The 19,605-nt window shown below is 41.8% G+C and overlaps 1 pseudogene; it reads left to right on the plus strand.

The window, feature by feature from the left end:
• Positions 1 to 8,235: 8,235 nt before the first annotated feature.
• Positions 8,236 to 11,634, plus strand: LOC145540395 (enhancer of rudimentary homolog pseudogene; annotated as a pseudogene).
• Positions 11,635 to 19,605: the final 7,971 nt, after the last annotated feature.

The following is a 19,605-nucleotide window of genomic DNA, read 5'->3' on the forward strand; positions in this document are numbered from 1 at the left end:
TGGAGCTTCAGCTTCAGCATCAGTTGTTGAATATTCAGGGTTGATTTCCTTTAGAAGTGACTGGTTTGATCTCTTTGCAGTTCAAGGGATTCTCAAGACTCCTCCAGCACCACAGTTTGAAAGCATCAATCCTTCGGTGCTCAGTCTTCCCTGTACATGACTACTGGAAAAACCATGGCTTTGATTACATGGATCTTTACAGGCAAGGTTAATGTCTCTGCTTTTTAATACACTGTCTAGGTTTGTCATAGCTTTCCTTCCAAGGAGCAAGTGTGTCTTTTAATTTCAAGGCTGCAGTCACTGTCCACAAGGAATATTAATAACTATAAATTTCCCTCTGAGCTTATGTATTAGGGGTTCATTGGAGGTGTATAGTTTATACACAGCAAAATGTACATATCTTTTGTCTTCTACTGTTTTATTGAATACTTCTAAAAATTAAGATGAAAGTCACGTAACAGACATTTTAACGTGTACAGTTCACTGACACTGCATTCATGGTTCTGTACAGCCACCACCTCTATCTAGTTCCAAACTCTTCTACTGTTTTTATATTACGTATATACCTTGCTGGTAAATAGAAAATTCACTGAGCTAAACACTGTGTTGATTTCCCTCAGCAGATAACTGACATTTTACTAAATGATTTTTTCTTTTTTAACAAGGGTAGCTAAGACACTCCATCTGTATTAACTCTTTCCTAGGCTGTCACCTTTGGGCCAGTTTATGACTCCTTCACTCGGGGTAAATTTCAAATAAATCTGATTTAACTTTTTAACAAGTTTGCTTTAAAATTTTTATACAGTAGACATTGGAAAAAAGGAAGATTAAATAATTGACACTTTGCTAAAGTGCAATTTTTGTGAGTTTTTTTGGAGGGCTTCAATTTTTTTTTGAAAGTATAGTTGATTTACAATGTTAGTTTCTGGTATACAGCAAAGTGATTCATTTATACATATATATGTATTCTTTTTTGTATTCTTTTCTGTTATGATTTATTATAAGATATTGATATTCTGTTTGACAGGACCTTGTTGTTTATCCATTCTATATATAATAATTTACATCTGCTAACACCAAACTCCCAATCCAACACTCCCCACTCCCCTCCCCTTTGGCAACCACAAGTCTGTTCTCTATGTCTGTAAGTCTGTTTCTGTTTAGTAATCAAGTTCATTTGTGTCATATTTTAGATTCCACATATAAGTAGTATCATATGGTATTTCTCTTTCTCTTTCTGACTCAATTCACTTAGTATGATAATATCTAGGTCCATCCATGTTGCTGCAAATGGCATTATTTCATTCCCTTTTTATGACTGAGTAATATTCCATTGTATATATGTACCCCATCTTCTTTATCCATTCATCTGTCATGGGCAATTAGGTTGCTTCCATGTCTTGGCTATTGTAAACAGTGCTGCTCTGAATATAGAGATGAATGTATCTTTCTGAATTATAGTTTTGTCCAGATAAATGCCCAGAGTGGGATTGCTGGATCATATGGCAATTCTACTTTTCATTTTTTTTAGTACTGTTCTCCACAGTGGCTGTACCAATTTACACTACCATTTAAATGTGTGGGAGGGTTCCATTTTCTCCACCCTCCCCAGCAATTTTTGTAGACTTTTTAATGATAGCCATTCTGACTGGTGGAAGTGGTATCTCACTGTAGTTTTAATTTACATTTCTCTAATAATTAGCAATACTGAGCAACTTTTCGTGTGCCTGTTTGCCATCTGTATGTCTTGTGTTGAGGTTTCCTGCCTGTATTTTGATTGGGTATTTTGGTTCTTTGTTATGGAGTTGTATGAGCTGTTTGTTTATTTTGGAAATTAAACCCTTGCTGGTTGCACTATTTGTAAGTATCTTCTCCTTTACCGCAGGTTGTCTTTTCACTTTGTTTATGATTTCCTTTGCTGGCAAAATGCACATATCTTCAATATACAGCTTATGCAACCACCACCAACTCAAATATAGAACATTTCCAGCTGTTTAGAGAGTTTCTCTCAGGTGAAAGAACAGAGGGGACCAGTATTTTGACTTCTATCACCAGAGGTTAGTTTTACCTATTCTTGAACCTTTAAAAACAGCATGTCTGACATCTTTCACTCACTATAATGTTTTTGAAAATCATCCATGTTGTTCTGCGTATCATGATTATATTTGCTGTTGTGTAATATTTGACATGAATACATCACAGTTTATTCTCCTGTTGGTGGATATTTGGGTTATTTCCAGTTTGGGGGCTATTATGAATAAAGCTGTTATTTACATTTGTGTACAAGTCTGTTTGTGAACTCATTTCAGTATATACTTAGGAGTGAAATTGCTGGGTCATAAATTAGCAGTATGCTCTTACAAGAACTACTAAAGAGCTTTCCAAAGGCCATACCATTTTATACTCCACCCGTGTATAAGAGTCACAGGTATGCCATACCCTCACAACATTTGGTATTGTCAGTCTTTTCAAGTTTAGCCTTTCTGGTGGGTTCGCAGTGGTATCTCTTTCTGGTAGGTTTGTTTTTTGTTTTTTTTTTTGCATGTCTTTGACAAGCAGTGATGTTGAAAACCTTTTCATGTGCTTATTGACCACTTGGACATCTTCTCTCTAAAGTGCCTGCTGACAGGCACTAAACTGGCTTGTTTGATATATAAGACTTCTTTATGTCTTGATATGAGTTCTAGGCAAGACATACATATTTAAAATATATGCAACTAGAGATTATCATACTATGTGAAGTAAGTCAGAAAAAGAAAGACAAATACCATATAATATCACTTATATGTAAAATCTAACATATATCTACAAAACGGAAACAGACTCACAGACATAGAGAACAGACTTGTGGTTGCCAAGGAGAAGGGGAGGGGGGAGGTAAGGACTAGGAGTTTGGGACTAGCAGAGGTAAACTATTACGTATAGGATGGATAAACAACAAGGTCCTATTGTATACCACAGGGAACTGTATCCAGTATCTTGTGATAAACCATAATGGAAAAGAATATAAAAAAGGATATATACATAACTGAATCATTTCATTGTACAGTAGAAACTAACACAACATTGTACATCAACTATATACTTCAATAAAAAAATTTCCTTAAAGGAATGTAGGAACTTTCCTGGTGGTCCAGTGGTTAAGACTCTGTACTCCCAATGCAAGGGGCTAGATCCCTGGTTGGGAAACTAAGATCCCAAATGCCATGTGCTGCGGCCAAAATATAAAGGAACATAGCCTGACTGACACCTTGATTTTATCCAGTAAGATCTGCGTTGCACCTCTGACCTCCGGAACTAGAAGATAATGGCTACTTTTAGCCACTAAATATACACATGACTTCCCTGGTGGCCAAGTGGCTAAGAAGCCAAGCTCCTAATGCAGTGGACCTGAGTTCGATCTCTGGTCAGGGAACTAGATTCCACGTGTCACAACTAAGATGGAAGATCCCAAGTGCCACAAGCAGTTAAGACCTGGCGCAGCCAAATAAATAATAAATAAATAAAATTTAAGTGGGCATCTTTTGGTTCTAGTTCAGCCCCTAAAACCAACATAAAGAGGTCTCTGGTAACTCAGGATGTGGAGAGACAGACCCAGAGTATAATGTGCTGGCAGAAAGATGACAGGGAACACTCAACTTTAAAAGAAAAACATGAAAACCCTTGGCAAATCTGCACAGGATTTTAGGAAACAGGAATCTGAAAATAGTACAGTGTATTCAACTTGCTTTTTTCTAAAGCATAAGTTCTCATGATTTTGGCCAGAATTGCTAGAAATATAGATGCATAAAGAGAGTAAATAACATTGCCCTCGAAAGGCAAGCATGCTTTTCTGATACAGTTTGTGCTTGAGACTGAAGGTTGTTTTTGTTGTTTAGTTGATAAGTCATGTCCAACTCTTGTCACCCCATGGACTGTATTGCTTGCTTGCTTGCTATATAGCTTCAGTCGTGTCCAACTCTGGGCGATATTATGGACTGTAGCCCACCAGGCCCCTCTGTCCATGGGATTCTCTAGGCAAGAATACTGGAGTTGGTTGCCATGTCCTTCTCCAGGAGATCTCCCCAACCCAGGGACTGAACTGGCCGGGCGTCTCTTAACGTCTCTTGCATTGGCAGGCGAGTTTGTTACCACTAGCGCCACCTGGGAAGCCCCGTGGACTGTACAGCCTAGGCCGATTCAGCTCCATTTAGTGTGCAGAATCCACACCCGCCACCAGAGGGCAGGAGTCCCTGTGACACACAGACCAGGCAGGCGCAGCCTCAGGGGGTTACTGCCCACTCTTAGAGGCATCATTTTGTACCCCCGGGCAGGCTTGAGGCTTCCTGCAAGCTTTCCGACTACCTGCAGGTGGAGAAAGGACCTAGCAGAGGTTAGGGTGGACCAGCCTCACTGTCCCTCTCAATCACAGGAGGAGCACCCAAATCTCTCTGGTCCTGTGACAGGCTTGTTGCTTTCCCTGCTGCTATTTATATCAATTTCTCCTCCCTCCTACAGACACGCCAATGGTAACTTCTGTTTTCTGAGGATTTGCGGGGCCACCACTAACTTCTGTGCCGATCAGAACCCGAAGTCTCCGTTCTGGGCAGACACAAGCTGGCAGGCATAGGACCTGGCAAGCTGACTGACTGCTCCTGAGTTTTAAAAAAAACAAAACCGTCTTTCTGGGCAATTCTACATTGTCGGTGGTCCTGAGATCTTCGTAAGCACCAGGCACAGTGCCGACAGGTGCTTCACATACTGTGTCTGATGGTCTTCAGGACAGGCAGGCACAGTGAGTGTCCACATTCTCCTGATGTGGAAATTGAGGGTGTAGATAACTCGTGCTCACACAGCTAGCAGGTGGGAGGGCTCATGCCAGAGGGAAGGGCAATGACCTTGGTAGCCTGAAACCTCCTCCCACATCCAATGCGCTCACTGGAGCCCCAGCTAATGCAGAGCCTCCCAAATGAGCTTCCCGCCTTCAAGTCTCCTGCCTCCCCCCCTACTCCCTCACAGCAGCAAGAGTGATTTTAGCTCCTTTAAGCTTTTTTCTTTTGTATGTTCTTTTTTCCAAGGAAGAAGCTGCTCCTTGCTTAGCTGAGTTTCACAAGGTACCAAAGGCCCCCGCCCAGACACCCCTCTGGGCCCCGCAGTCCCGAGTCAGGGCGTCCCGTGTCGGGTAGGGGGTGGGCAGCCCTCCACTGCCCAGGGGTGTGGTAGGCATACCTTGCTGCCCATAAATATCCTCCACAAATACAGCCCAGCTGTTTTCAGGTAAACAGGCTGAGCTGCAGCAGTCCCAGGGTCTGCCACCAGAGGACCCTGGTCCGAGGACAGGGGCCCCACGCTGGCACCTGCACCCACACCTGCTGGCAGTCCCGCCCCAGAGCGCCAGGGGGCAGAGCTTCCTCCTGGCAGTGACCCCAGTGCCTGCGAGCCGCAGCTCCTCGTTGTTACAGTAACTAATGTACAGAATATATATGTACAGGTCAAATTACATTAATAAAAACAATGTCCAACTAGATTAACAAATGGAGCTTTTGTCCATTTTTCTAATGTTCCCAACATTCTCCTCCCTGCTCCCCAAGTAACTACCACCCTGACTCTGCTGCTTATCTGATCACGTGTGTGGTGGTGGTGGTGGTGGTGGTGGTTCAGTCGTGTCTGACTCTTGCGACCCCACGAACTGCAGCCTGCCAGGCTCCTCTGTCCATGGGATTCACCAGGCAAGAATACTGGAGTGGGTTGCCATTTCCTTCTCCAGGGGACCTTCCCGACCCAGGAATCGAATCTGGGTTTCCTGTATTGCAGGCAGATTCTTCACTGACTGAGCTACGAGGGAAGCCCTATCACCTGTGTATGTACATCTAAATGGGCTTCGCAGGTGGCTCAGCGGTAAATAATTCGCCTGTAGTGCAGAAGATGCAGGTTCGATCCCTGAGTTGGGAAGATCCCCTGGAGGGGGAAATGGCAACCCACTCCAGTATCCTTGCCTGGGAAATCCCATGGACAGAGGAGCCTGGAGGGCTACAGTCCATGTGGTCTCAAGAGAGTCAGACACGACTTAGTGACTAAACAACAAACAATGTACATCTATTTAGATGTTATTTAGTCTTGTTTGTTTTTGAATTTTATGTAAGTAAAATAGTACTGTATGCATTCTTCTGAGACTATTCTTTTGTGAACCATCCCTGTGGACATGTGTAGTTGGAGCTGATACATGTTCACTGGTGCACAGTATTCACAGAATGAACATCCCACAATGTCCGTGTCACTGTTGACAAAGATACAGGTTTAGATTTTGCTAGTATGATCAAGCTTGTTCATATCCCCTGGGGCAGGTGTGCAAGCGATTCTCTAGGATATAGTGTTTAAAAATCTTTTCAGATAACTTAATTACGAGTACATGCCAAGGTTTTATTACAGTCTTGCTATAAGAACAAAGGGCTCTAACAGACAAGGGGGGAGAGGGGGGGCAGTCCTTTACCAAGGAATCCTCCAACACCAGCTAGGTGCCCTAGAATTTAACTCAATCTGGTGCCACCTGCCTGGAGTTACCATTAGATCCCAAAGGTTAAAGGCTCAGTCCCACCCGACTCTCCCCTCACCTCCCCCTCCTCATATACCAATTCCAAGTCCAGGTTGTCACCTGTGCTTCTGACCCAGACCCATGGCCTCCTTCCTCCTGGAGTTTGACTGATTTGTTCAACTGGCTCACAGACACCAGGAAAACTGTTTACCCACCAGATCCCTGGTTTATTATAGAGGACATATCTCGGGAGCAGACGCACAGGGCCAGGTATGTGGGAAGGGATACAGACCCTCCATCCCTCTCTGGGACCACTCTCACCACCACTCATCCCATCTCCACTGTTCACCATCACAAGCTCTCCAAACCCCATACTTTAGAGATTTGTTTGTAATTTTATTTGGAGGATATCTACTTTACAGTATTGTGATGGTTTTTTGCCATACGTCATTATGGAGGCTTCATTAAGTAGGCGTGATGGATGAAACCAGTGGCCACTGACGACTGATTCAACCTCAATCCTCTCTCTCCTCCCTCAAGGTGGGGGAGGAGGGCTTAAGCTTCCAACCTTCTGACAAACAGCCCCCAAGTTTAAGGCCCTTCCAAAAGTTGCGTCATTAACACAAACTCTGGGAAGGTTGAAAGGGGCTCATTAAGAATAACAAGACATCTTTATCACTCTAACCACTTAGAAAACTCCTAGGGTTTTAGGAGCTCTATGATAGCAAAGAGGATGAAAACCAACTTCTTACAAATCACATCACCACAGTAATCTCTGTTAGACTGTGTACAACAGAAACATCTAATTAAAGATCTTTAGACTCAATAAACAAACAAATAAAAAGATCTTTAGACTCTTGGGGACTTCTCTGGTGGTGCAGTGGTTAAGACTTCCAGCTTCCAGTGCAGGGGGCACAGGTTCAACCCCTGATCAGGGAACTGAGATCCCATGTGCCATGAGGTGCAGCCAAAAAAAAAAAATCTTAAGACTCGAATTAAAGTATGGGTATCTAGTATCCTAGAAGAGATCTTATTTTGGTATTTTGGTTATAACCTATCATAAAATTCCTCAAATATGTTATTAGGAATGCTACCTGTTTGTGAATTATGTAAACCCACAGGCCAGACTAAGTTTTCTTCTATAATAACTGAAGTGATATTGCTGGATCCAGGAAATATTCTTGCTCAATTTTGTTTTCCAAAGGGGTTGGAACAATTTAAACTCTCACCACAGTGGATACTGTCTGACTTTTTAATCCCTGCACATCTGGTGGTTATGAAGTGGTATCTCATCATGGTTTTGTTTATTCCTGATCTTCTTGAGCAACTTTTTATGTTTGTGTACATGCTCAGTTACTTCAGTCCTGTCCAACTCTTCACAACTCCATGGACAGTAGCCCACCAGGCTCCTCTGTCCACAGGATTCTCCAGGCAAGAATACTGGAGTGGGTTGCCATGCCCTCTTCCAGGGAATCTTTCTGACCCAGGGATCGAACCTGTGTCCCTTACATCTACCTGCACTGGCAGGCAGGTTCTTTACCACTAGTGCCACTTGGGAAACCTCAGCTTTTTATGTTTATTCCATCCTATTTCCTCTTCTATATTCTTCATATACTCTAGATCTGTGCTATCAATATGGCAGCCACTAGTCACATGTGACAACAATTATAATTAAATACAATTTAAAACTGAGTTTCTGGGCTGCAGTGGGAGACTTTGGCGCGATGTCTCACACCATCTTACTGGTACAGCCTACCAAGAGTCCAGAAGGCAGAACTTATGCTATGAATCTGTGAATGAGTGTATGGAAGGTGTTTGTAAAATTTATGAAAAACATCTGAAGAGAATGAATCCCAACATCTCCTCTGTCACATATGGTATCAGTCAGTTGTTTGATTTTATTGATTACCTGGCAGACCTCAGCTGTGTTGTTTACCGAGCTGATACCCAGACATACCAGCCTTATAACAAACATTGGATTAAAGAGAAGATCTACATGCTCCTTCGTCGACAGGCCCAAAAGGCTGGGAAACAGTTTAGTTTGGAAGCATTAGGGGGATGGGGGTGGGCTTGGAACACAGCTGTGTGCTGTAGCTGAAGTTTTGTATTATATTTATCCTGTTTCCATTTTGGTATACCCTAGCCAGAATTGACTGTATTAGATAAAATGTGATGATCCTGTTCAATCTGAAACCGTGTTTGCCCCCTGCCCCACCTTTTTTTACTTAAACAACATTTTTATAATGATTTAGACGGAAGTTGGTTTTTGTCAGTTAACGTTGGTTCCAGTCCCTCAAACTGTTCATACTTGCTTTATAATATCCATTGTACTAATCCTCCTTCAAATTGGGGTGGGGAGTGGTGGTGCAGTTTAGTTACGTCCTCAAGATAAAGTCTTGGTGAAAAACAAATAAATGTTCTTTAGTTAAAAATGAATAAATAAAATTGAGTTTCTCAGTCTCACTAGCCGTAATTCAAGTGCCCAGTTTTAATGTAGTTGAATTTATGAAAGATCTACCAAAGCTCTTTTCCTTAGTCATGAAGATATTTGCCTAGATGTCCTTGTAAAAAATATAAAGTCTTGCCTTTCACAGTGGCCTAAATCCACTCATAATTTAGTTTTGGGTGTGGTACTGAACAGGGATATATTTTCATTTTTTCCAGTAGTCCCTTCTTTACTGAATGTGTATTAGGCTTTTTTATATGCATGGCTCTTTCTCTGAGCTTCTAGTCTGTTTCACTGATCCTGAGCTAATCACATTGTCTTATTATAACTTTAAAATGTAATAAGGGCTTCATATCTCGGTTCTGCAGGAATGTCTTGACTGTTCTCAGACCTTTGCACATCCACATAAAAAAAATTTTTTTTGACCATGCCAAAGGCATGTTGTATTCCCCAGCCAGGGATCAAACCCACACCCCTGAAGTGGAAGAGAGGAGTCTTAACCACAGACTGCCGGGGAAGTCACCATAAAAATTTTAGATTTGCTGTTCAAGTGCCCCATTAAATCCTGTTATAATTTTGATTGAAGATGCTTAAATCTACAGGTGGATTTGGGAAAAACAAACAAACAACTCTACTATCTATGTGCTAGGTCCTGTCCATGCCCCTGAGGATGTAGCAGTGAGCAAGACAGACGAGGGGTCATCCCTTCAAAATTAGGGCAAAATCCAAACTCTTCACCATTGCCTATGAACCAGTCCACACAAGACCTTCCCCAAGCCCCTGCTGGCCTCTCACCACTCGCTCTCACTCTGAGCTCCCTTCACAGCTTCCTTTGTATCCCTGGACCTCAGCAAGGATTCTCCAGCTGTGTTTTTGCAGAAATCCACTCTCCACCCTCTGCGCCTTACTTGCATGACAGGCTCCTTCACCTTAAGCAGGTGTTTGCTCAAATGCCCACCTTTTCAGAGAGGCCATTGTGCTACCTAATACAGCAGCATCTCTCTCTAACCTCAGCTTTATTCCATAGCCTTCATCACTACCTAACACGTTAAAAGATCGTTTTGTTTTGTTGTCTGCCTCCCTACAAGAAACTGAGCTCCCTGAACCAGGAACTCCATCTGTCTTATCACGTTCTCAGGGCTTTGACCTATGCCTGGAACATGGTTGTTGTTCCATTGCTAAGTCATGTCTGACTCTTTGTGACCCTGTGGACTGCAGCACGCCAGGACTGTAAGTAAGTGCTCAGTAAATTTGCTGAATGAATGAAAGAAGCAATCAGACAAATGATCAGGCAGCTTTGGAAAAAACCCAGGCAAGCTCTCTTGAGTTGGTATAGCTACCCAAAGTTTTATAAATATTTGGCTACTGCTGCTGCTGCTGCTGCTGCTGCTGCTAAGTCGCTTCAGTCATGTCCGACTCTATGCGATCCCATAGATGGAAGCCCACCAGGCTCCCCTGTCCCTGGGATTCTCCAGGCAAGAACACTGGAGTGGGTTGCCATTTCCCTCTCCAATGCATGAAAGTGAAAAGTGAAAGTGAAGTCGCTCAGTTGTGTCCAACTCCTAGCGACTCCATGGACTGCAGCCTACCAGGCTCCTCCATCCATGGGATTCTCCAGGCAAGAGTACTGGAGTGGGGTGCCACTGCCTTCTCCAATATTTGGCTAGTGCTTATCAATTTTTAAAAAATGGCCACATTCCCTGAAGATTTCCAGGGAGAATAGTATTTAACCATCTAATGATTTTAGAGTCTGATTTGCAAGTATGTTATCCTCATATTCCTATATGAGGGTTTGGGGAGATAGATTTTATTTTTTAAAATATTTATTTGGCTGCACTGGGTCTTAGTTGTGGCTTCTGGGATCTAATTCCCTAACCAAGGATTGAACCTGGGCCCACTACACTGGGAGTGCAGAGTCCTAGCCACTGGACTACCAGGGAAGTCCCTAGGCAGATAGAACGTAATTAATTCCAATTTATCAATGTTTTATTTTACAGATTACATTTGTGGTATCATAAGTAACAGGTCTTTACCTAACTGAGGAACACACAAAAATATTTTTTCATTTAGAAGTGACCAAATAGGTCACTGGTTCCTACTGATATCCACTGGGGTCGGAGGGACAACGCTATGCACTAGAGCCCATGGTTTCCTGTACCATGGTGCTTTCCAGTGAGCCTGGACATTGACCCACTTGGTCTGGGAGGGAGTGTTACAGCCTGCAGATGCCCACTGAGCACATACTGTATGCCAGGCATCAGTCTGGACACCATGATAACACAGCCTCTGACCTCCTGGGAGGTGAAAAACGAGTGAGCAGAGCAAGTTCAGGCATCGGTGAGTGTGCTGAAGGCAGGAAGACAGTACTGCAGTGGGTAGGACAGTGTGGGCAGAGAAGGCCTCTCTGAGGAGCAGACTCCTAAGTTGAAACCTGAATGATAGGACAAAAAGGAAGAGCAGTCCAAGCAGAAGGACAACACAAGCCCCAAGAGCAGCAAGAGCGAGACGGGTCTGGGAGACGGAAGGAAGGCTGTCGGGGGAGGATTAGAGTGACCGAGGGGGTGCAGTGGGGGTGGCACTGAGCAGGAGGCTCCCTTTGACCTCACTGGGCCTGTGGGCCACAGCGAGGACTCGGTCTGACGGGAACAACAGGAAGCAGAGGAGTGACCGGCGGTGAGTGAGCTGCTGGATTCTCCAGCGATGGACACACCCATTCGAGACTACGCTGTGCTCAGCCTGGGGCCTGGAGGCCAGAATGCAGACGGGACATCAGAAAAACCATCTTCTCCAATACCTGGCCAGGGAATCCGAGCCAGAGAATTTTATAAGGAATGGAATCACACAGTCTGTACCCTATACCCTTTTTTGTCTGGCTTCTTTCATTCAACATAATTTTTTTGAGATTCATCCATGTTGTTTATATATGTATAAATAGTTAATTAATTTTTAATTCTGAGTAGTACTCCATTGCATGGCTGTACTACAATTTATCACAAGGACTTATCATGTATATACTTGATTGTGTCTCTCTCTTTCCACACTGGCTGGGGAAAAAAACTACCAAAACAATCTGTGGCCCTTCTAGCAAACAGACTGACTTCAAAGCCAGCATTTTCTATACTCATCTCACTCCTCATTTTCCTTTTTTTCTCCTTTGTTATAAGCTTCCTATCCATTTATCTTTATTACACTATAAACATTTAGGTCAGTCATCTAGGTACTGCTCTGAAACAAGGATAAAGTAACAATACTTGTCACCCTGCTTATTTAACTTATATGCAAAGTACATCTTGTAAAGTGCTGGGCTGGATGAAGCACAACCTGGAATCAAGATTGCTGGGAGAAATATCAATAACCTCAGACATGCAGATGACACCACCCTTGTGCCAGAAAGCAAAGAGGAACTAAAGAGCCTCTTGATGAAAGTGAAAGAGGAGAGTGAAAAAGTAGGCTTCAAACTCAACATTCAGAAAACGAAGATCATGGCATCTGCTCCCATCACTTCATGGCAAATAGATGGGAAACAATGGAAACAGTGAGAGACTTTATTTTCTTGGATTCCAAAATCACTGCAGATGGTGACTGCAGCCATGAAATTAAAAGACACTTGCTCCTTGGAAGAAAAGCTATGACAAACCTAGACATCATATTAAAAAGCAGAGACATTACTTTACCAACAAAAGTCTGTATAGTCAAAGGTATGGTTTTTCCAGTAGTCATGTATGGATGTGAGAGTTGGACCATAAAGAAGGCTGAGCACCAAAGAAATGATGCTTTTGAACTGTGGTGTTGGAGAAGACTCTTGAGAGTCCCTTGGATTGCAAGATCAAACCAGTCAATCTTAAAGGAAATCAGTCCTGAATATTCATTGGAAGGACTGACGTTGAAGCTGAAGCTCCAACACTTTGACCACCTGATGTGAAGAGCTGACTCATTAGAAAAGACCCTGAGGCTGGGAAAAGACTGAAGGCAGGAAGAGAAGGGAATGACAGAGGATGAGATAGTTGGATAGCATCACTGACTCAATGGACATGAATTTGAGCAAGCTCCAGGAGATGGTGAAGGACAGGGGAGCCTGGCATGTTGCAGTCCACCGGGTCACAAAGAGTCAGACACTACTGAACAACAACAATAAGTAACAGTGCTCTGCTTTGATTTGATTTGACTAGTTCTTTCCTGCTGCTTGCTTAGGGATGCTGAGCTTTGTTGATTTGGTCTATTCATAGATGCTCATCATCTCCTACTTGGCCAACGGCCACCATGTCTGGAGTGCTGGTCTCTGATCTCATCCCCTTTATATGCACCTGCTATGATGTCACCTAGTTATCATTCTACAGTAGGAATCTGAACATGTCCTTCCCATGCAGAACACCTGCAAGAAGAATCTAAAGCCCTCAGCATAGCAAGGCAGGTCCTTCATTAGTCATTCATGCTCAACAAATATTTACTGAGTGCTGACCATATACTAGGCTACATGCTAGCTGGCTAAGAGTGGAGGTATGGTGATAAACCAGAGGGACCTGGTCTGTACCTCATAGAATTGATATTCTAGTGGAGGAAACAAAGAGATAAACCACCAAATAAGCAATACAATTATGGATTATGTAAACATGAAGTCATTTTGAAAGAAATAACCAAGGTGCTGTAGTTGCATACCGGCAGCAGGAATGGGTATTAGAGAAGGCCTTTATGAAGATGTGATGTTTACATTGCATAAAGCAGGAGACAGCAGAAGCCACAGGAGAGTTCTGGGCAAAGGAAACATCAAGTGCCAAGGTCCAGAAGTGGGAAATGCCGGACGGCCAGGACTGCTGGAGGTAGTGAAGTTGCTGGAGTGTTGAGCTCTGACTCCTTCTCCAGGCTTATTTTCTACCTGCAGTCCCCCTAAATCCCAGACACAAACAGGTACCCACCCGTTCTTCATCATACTATGCCTTCTCACTTTTCACCTGCTCCCCTCTCACTGGACAATCCTGACTACGATCCTGACTCCTCCCGAGATTGGGCTTCTAAGTAATTCCTTTGTGGTCCTTTGTGGTAACTTTTGGGTTGCTCTGCTACCCTCCTCCAGGCAGCTAGACGGCTCCTTCCTCTTCTATGCCCCCACAGAAGTCTATGTACTTCTCCTTGTTTGTGCAGCTAACATTTACTGAGTGCTTCCTGTGTACCAAAAACTGTTCTAAGCATTCTACGTGTAGAAACTAACCTTGCAAGGCAGGTTCATTCAACCCTCAAAAATCCTGTAAGGGGGACTTCCCTGGTGGCCCAGTGGTTAGGGATCTGCCTTGCAATACAGGGGATCTGAGTTTGATTTCGGGTCAGGGAACTAAGATCCCACATGCTGCAGAGCAACTAAGCTCTGGCACCACACAGAAAGTTCTTGCATGATGCAATGATGCCAAATAAATAATAAAAAATAAATTTAAAAAAATCCTGTAAGCTAGGTATTATTACTATCTCTGCCCTATATACATGAAGACACTGAGGCCCAGAGAAGTTGAATAACTCACTGATAGTCACAGTGAGTAAATGGTAGAGTCGTCAAGATTTCAACCCAATCCAGTCTGTGCTTTAACCACTAAGCCATTTTTGCCTTTCAAGATTGACAACAGTAGCTAGCAATGATCAAGCACCCCCTATAAACTGGGCTTTCTTCTCAACCCTTTACATGAGTTAACTCATTGAATCCTCCAACAACTCATTAGGATAAATACTCTCAGGATCACAATGACCCCCTTTATTGACACTAAAACCATGACCCCCTTGGGTGGGGGCTCCTGTCCTACTCAAGTCAGCAACCCCAAAGCCTTCCATACCCAGAAGCTGCGCACATGTCTGCTGAATGAGTAAAGAAACCAAGAAACCTAGTCTTTTTCTTGGCTCAACATTAAATTTCAAGGGACTGCCCTGGTGATCCTGTGGTTAAGAATCTGCCTTCTAATGCAGGGGACATGGGTTCGATCCCTGGTTGCAGAACTAAAATCCCACACACTGCAGGACAATTAACTCCGTGAGCCACTATGAAGATCTGGAGTGCTGTAACTAGGACCTGATGCAGCCAAAAACAAATAAATATTTTTTATAAAAACAAACATAAAAATTTTAAATAATTTTAGCAGCTTTGTTTGTAACAGTGAAAACTAGGAACATCTTGATGTTAAACTGTGATATCTTCACATAGGAGAATACCACACAGCAGCTAAAGCAATTGAACTAGCTTTATGAACACAGCTAAGCCACAAAAAACAATATTAAAAAAGGGAAGTTGTAGAATCATAGCTAGAGTAGGACATCATTTACATAAAGTCTAAAAACAGGTGTTTTAGTCTGTTCAGACTGCTGTAACAGAACATCACAGACTGGGCAGCTTATAAACAATAGAAACATATTTTTCACAGTTCTGGAATCTGGGAAGTCAACATTAAGGTGCTGGCAGATACAGTGTCTAGTGAAGGGCCACTTCCTATGTCCTCATATGGGGCAAGGGGGCTCTCTGAGACCTTTCATAAGGACACTAGGACCCTTTTTAAGAGCTCTGCTCTCGTGACCTAATCACCTCCAAAGGCCTCACCTCCAAATACCATCACACTGGGATTAGGTTTCAACACATGAATTCTGGGGGGTCACATCACATTCAATCTATGTAGTATTTATGGAAACATTAATGTATGTTATTAGTTTTAAAAGGTTCCTGGGGTTGATAAACATCAAATTCAGCACCGTGTTACCTCCAAGAAGAGAAAGAAAGTATTGGTACTGGAGAGGGAATACTTTGAAACAAAACAAAAAATTAACACAGATCCATACAGGTACAGCCAACTGAGTTTTGACAAAGGTGCAAAAGTAATTCAATGGAGGAAAGATAGTGTTTCCACGGTGAAACTGGAGGAATTTGACATCCAAAAGTGAAAGAATGAACCTCGACTTAAGCCTCAAAATGAATCATAGATTTACATGTAGGGAAAACAGACAAAGTCTTTGGGATCTAGGGCTAAGTGAAGAACTCTTAGACATGACACCAAAAGCACAATCCAGCACAGAAAAGAACCAATAAATTGGACTTGGTCAAAAATTTTAAATTTTGCTCTATGAAAGATGCTGTGAAGAGGAGAAAACAGGGAACTGGGGAACTGCAGGTCTTAGAAGGTTTACAGAGCAGATGTAACAAAGTAGAAAGATAGGTAGATGGGCAAGAGGTTGGGCTCTGAGAGTTGAGTACTGGGGTTTAAGAAAGCAGAGTGCGATTCGTTTTAGGCGATGTCGAGGTTCATTGCTTAGGTGAAATGGAGGTGATTGTGGGAAGAGATCAGGTAAGCATAAGATAGGGTGTTAAGACACCTCAAAATAACAAACTGTACTTCAAAAGACACCACCAAGAAAGTGAAAAGACAACTTATAGAATGGAAGAAAATACCTGTATTTTCTAAGAATTTGTATGTAGAATATATAGCGAACTCTCAAAACTCAACAGTAAAAAAGGTGAACAATCCAATTACAAAATGGGCAAAAGAGACAAACATATTTCAGCAAAAACAAAATCCACATGGCAAAGAAGCACATGAAAATACATGCAACATCATTAATCATTAGGGAAATGAAAATTCAACATCTAAACACTGCACAAACATACATAGTTAAAACTTTAAAAAAAAAAGTGACAATACCAAATGCTGTGAGGATGCAAAGAAACTGCATCTGCCAGACACTGGGGGTGGGAGAGTAAATAATACAACCCCTCTGGAAATGGCAGTTTCTTAAAGACCTAACCATACACATACCTGATAACCCAGCAATTACACTACTGGGCATTCATCCCAGGGAAAGAAAAACATCTGCTTACACGAAAATATACATGAATGATCAGAGAAGCTTGTGTTAAAAAGGAGATAAAATGCCCCAAATGGAGTCACTTGTGTCAGGCCCCAGGGCAACAATCTAAGACTTCATTCCTAACCCAACTGCAGTTACAAGCTTCCCCAGGAAACTGACCTTTAACCAGACAACCTGGAATGTCCTGGTCAGCACTAGGATCCAGCCCTGTGATCCGAGGATACCTCTGCCCTTCCCCTTAGGAAGGCAGCCTCGCCTAAAAACAAGGTATTCTTTGCTAATTCTTTCCTTTTTTTTTGCTTCCTCTCTGCCTTTAAAAATCTTTTCTGCAGCTCAACAGAGCTCTTTCTATTGCTAGATGGGATGGTTCCTGATTCACAAATTGTTGAATAGAGTCATGTGATCCTTATATTTATTCAGTTGAGTTTTTGTTACTTAACATTTGTAATAGCCAAAAACTGGAAACATCCCAAAAGTCCATCTGTAGGTGAATGAGTAAACCAACTGTGGGACACAAATATCACAGAAAGATATTCAGCACAAAAATGGGAGAACTCTTCATATATTCAACAATTCAGATGAATTTTACATGAAAAATGCCAAAAGGTTACATACTATACGATTCCATTTATGCAACATTCTAAAAATGACAAAATTATAAAGATGCAGAATGGATTAATGACTCCCTGGGCTTGCGGGGAAGGGGTAAGAGAAGCTGTGACTGACCATAAGGAGGTAATCAAGAGATTATCCTTGTAGTGATGAAAACAGCTCTGTACCTTGATCATGGTGGGGGTGACATGAATCTACTACCCACGTGATAAAACTGCATACAACTGCACACATACTAAAGTGCATGTAAAACTGCTCAAGTCTGAATAAGGTCTGTGTGTTACACCAATGTTAATTTCCTGGTTTTGACACTGTACTACTGTCAAATGTGTAAGCTGCTGTCATTGGGGGAAAATGGGTGAAGGGTACATTGAGACTTCTCTACTATTTTTGTGAGTTCTTGTGATTATTTTTAAATAAAAAAATAAATCATTAAGGAAATGCAAATCAAAGCCACAATGAGATGTCATCTTACACCCATGGGGACAATCATTATTTTTTTTTTTTAAATAACAAATGTTTGAAAGGATGTGGAACAATCAAAACTGTACACTGCGGGGCTCTATCCAAAAGAGAAAAAAAAAAAGAAGAAAAAAAAACCTGTACACTGGGGAGGCATGTAAAATAGTGGAGTTGCTATGAAAAACAGTTCAAAAAAATTAAAAATAGAATTACCTTAAGATCCAGCAATCTCACTTGTAAGTGCGCATTCAAAAGAACTGAAAGCAAGATCTTAAAGAGATATTTCCACAACCATGTTCACTGTAGCAGTTCATTATTCACAAAAGCCAAGAGATGAAAGCAATCCACATATTCTTAGATACATGGATAGACAAAATGTGCTGCATACATACAGTGGAATACTATTCAGCCTAAAAAAGGAAATTTTGTCACACACACCAACACTGTATGAGTCCACTTACACAACGTACCTAAGATAGTCAAAATCATACAAAGTAGAATGATGGTTAGGGGAAGGACAAATGCGGAGTTGTTATTTAATGGGTATAGAGTTCTCAGCTTGGCAAGATGAAAAAATCTAGATACGTTATACAATAATGTGAACACAGTTAACACTACTAAATTGTACATTTAAAAGTGTACAGTTGGTCCACGGGCTGAAACCACTGAAGCCCAAGTGCCTAGAGCCTTTGCTCCACAACAAGAGAAGCCACGAAAATGAGAAGCCTATACACCGCAACTAGAGAGTAGGCTCTGCTCGCCGCAACTAGAGAAAGTCCACACATCAACAAAGACCTAGCACAGCCCAAGATAAATAATATTTTTAAAAATGTTTTTTAAAAAGTGTATAGTTCGTATACCCTATGTTTTTCTCACTAAAATATTTTTAAAAGCTTAAGCAAAATAGTTTTTGCTATTTTGTTAAGATTTAACAAAGTTGGGTGGTGGTTATATGGTGTTTGGTACATTATCTCCAACTTTCATATATGTATATAATCTTTCACAGTGAAAATCTTTTTGAATAGCTATTCTTTTAAAATTTTTTACTTATTTATTTGGCTGCTCTGGGTCTCAGTTGCAGCACTCCAGATCTTCAGTCTTTATTGAGTACGTGGAATCTACTTCATGACCAGGGATCGAACCCCTGCCCCCTGCATGGGGAGCATGGAGTCTTAGCCACTTTACCACCAGAGAAATACCTAGAATAGCTATTTTTAAATGGACAGATTTTTAAAATGTTGAGGCCCAATATACAGACAGTTTAGAATTTTGTTTTGTGTTCATTTGGGCACTCAACATCAAAGTTTCTAAATTGCTGGTAAGAAATCAGAATTAGTCTCATAATTCTGTTGCAATACACTGCCAAACAAGGAAATGACAAACCACAGAATAACTCTGTATTTTAAATGTCAGCTGATGATGTCAAGAAAACAACTGTGTATTTGTAATTGGAAACGGTTTTCTCACAGATTTTTATTAAAAGACCTCTAAGTAAAAAAATCACTTTGAATCTTAGAATCAGCTTCTTTCTTTCAAAGGAACTGCCTAGGCAAAACCATTTGCACATGGTTATAAAGCAAGTACTGTCTTTTTGCTTTGTGTTTTAAGTGTCTAAGGCTGTCAACAGTTTTTTTCCCCCAGTTGAACAAAAGGGAAACTACAGTTCACTGAAAAAACATTTATTAAGCACAAGGCCAAGTACTGTGCTAGATTTCCAAATTTGTGATTTCAGGGATTTTTGTCG

This window comes from Giraffa tippelskirchi, chromosome 3 (assembly GCF_054371585.1).
Source record: "Giraffa tippelskirchi isolate mGirTip1 chromosome 3, T2T-mGirTip1v1.2.pri, whole genome shotgun sequence".
NCBI classification, from domain to species: Eukaryota; Metazoa; Chordata; class Mammalia; order Artiodactyla; family Giraffidae; genus Giraffa; species Giraffa tippelskirchi.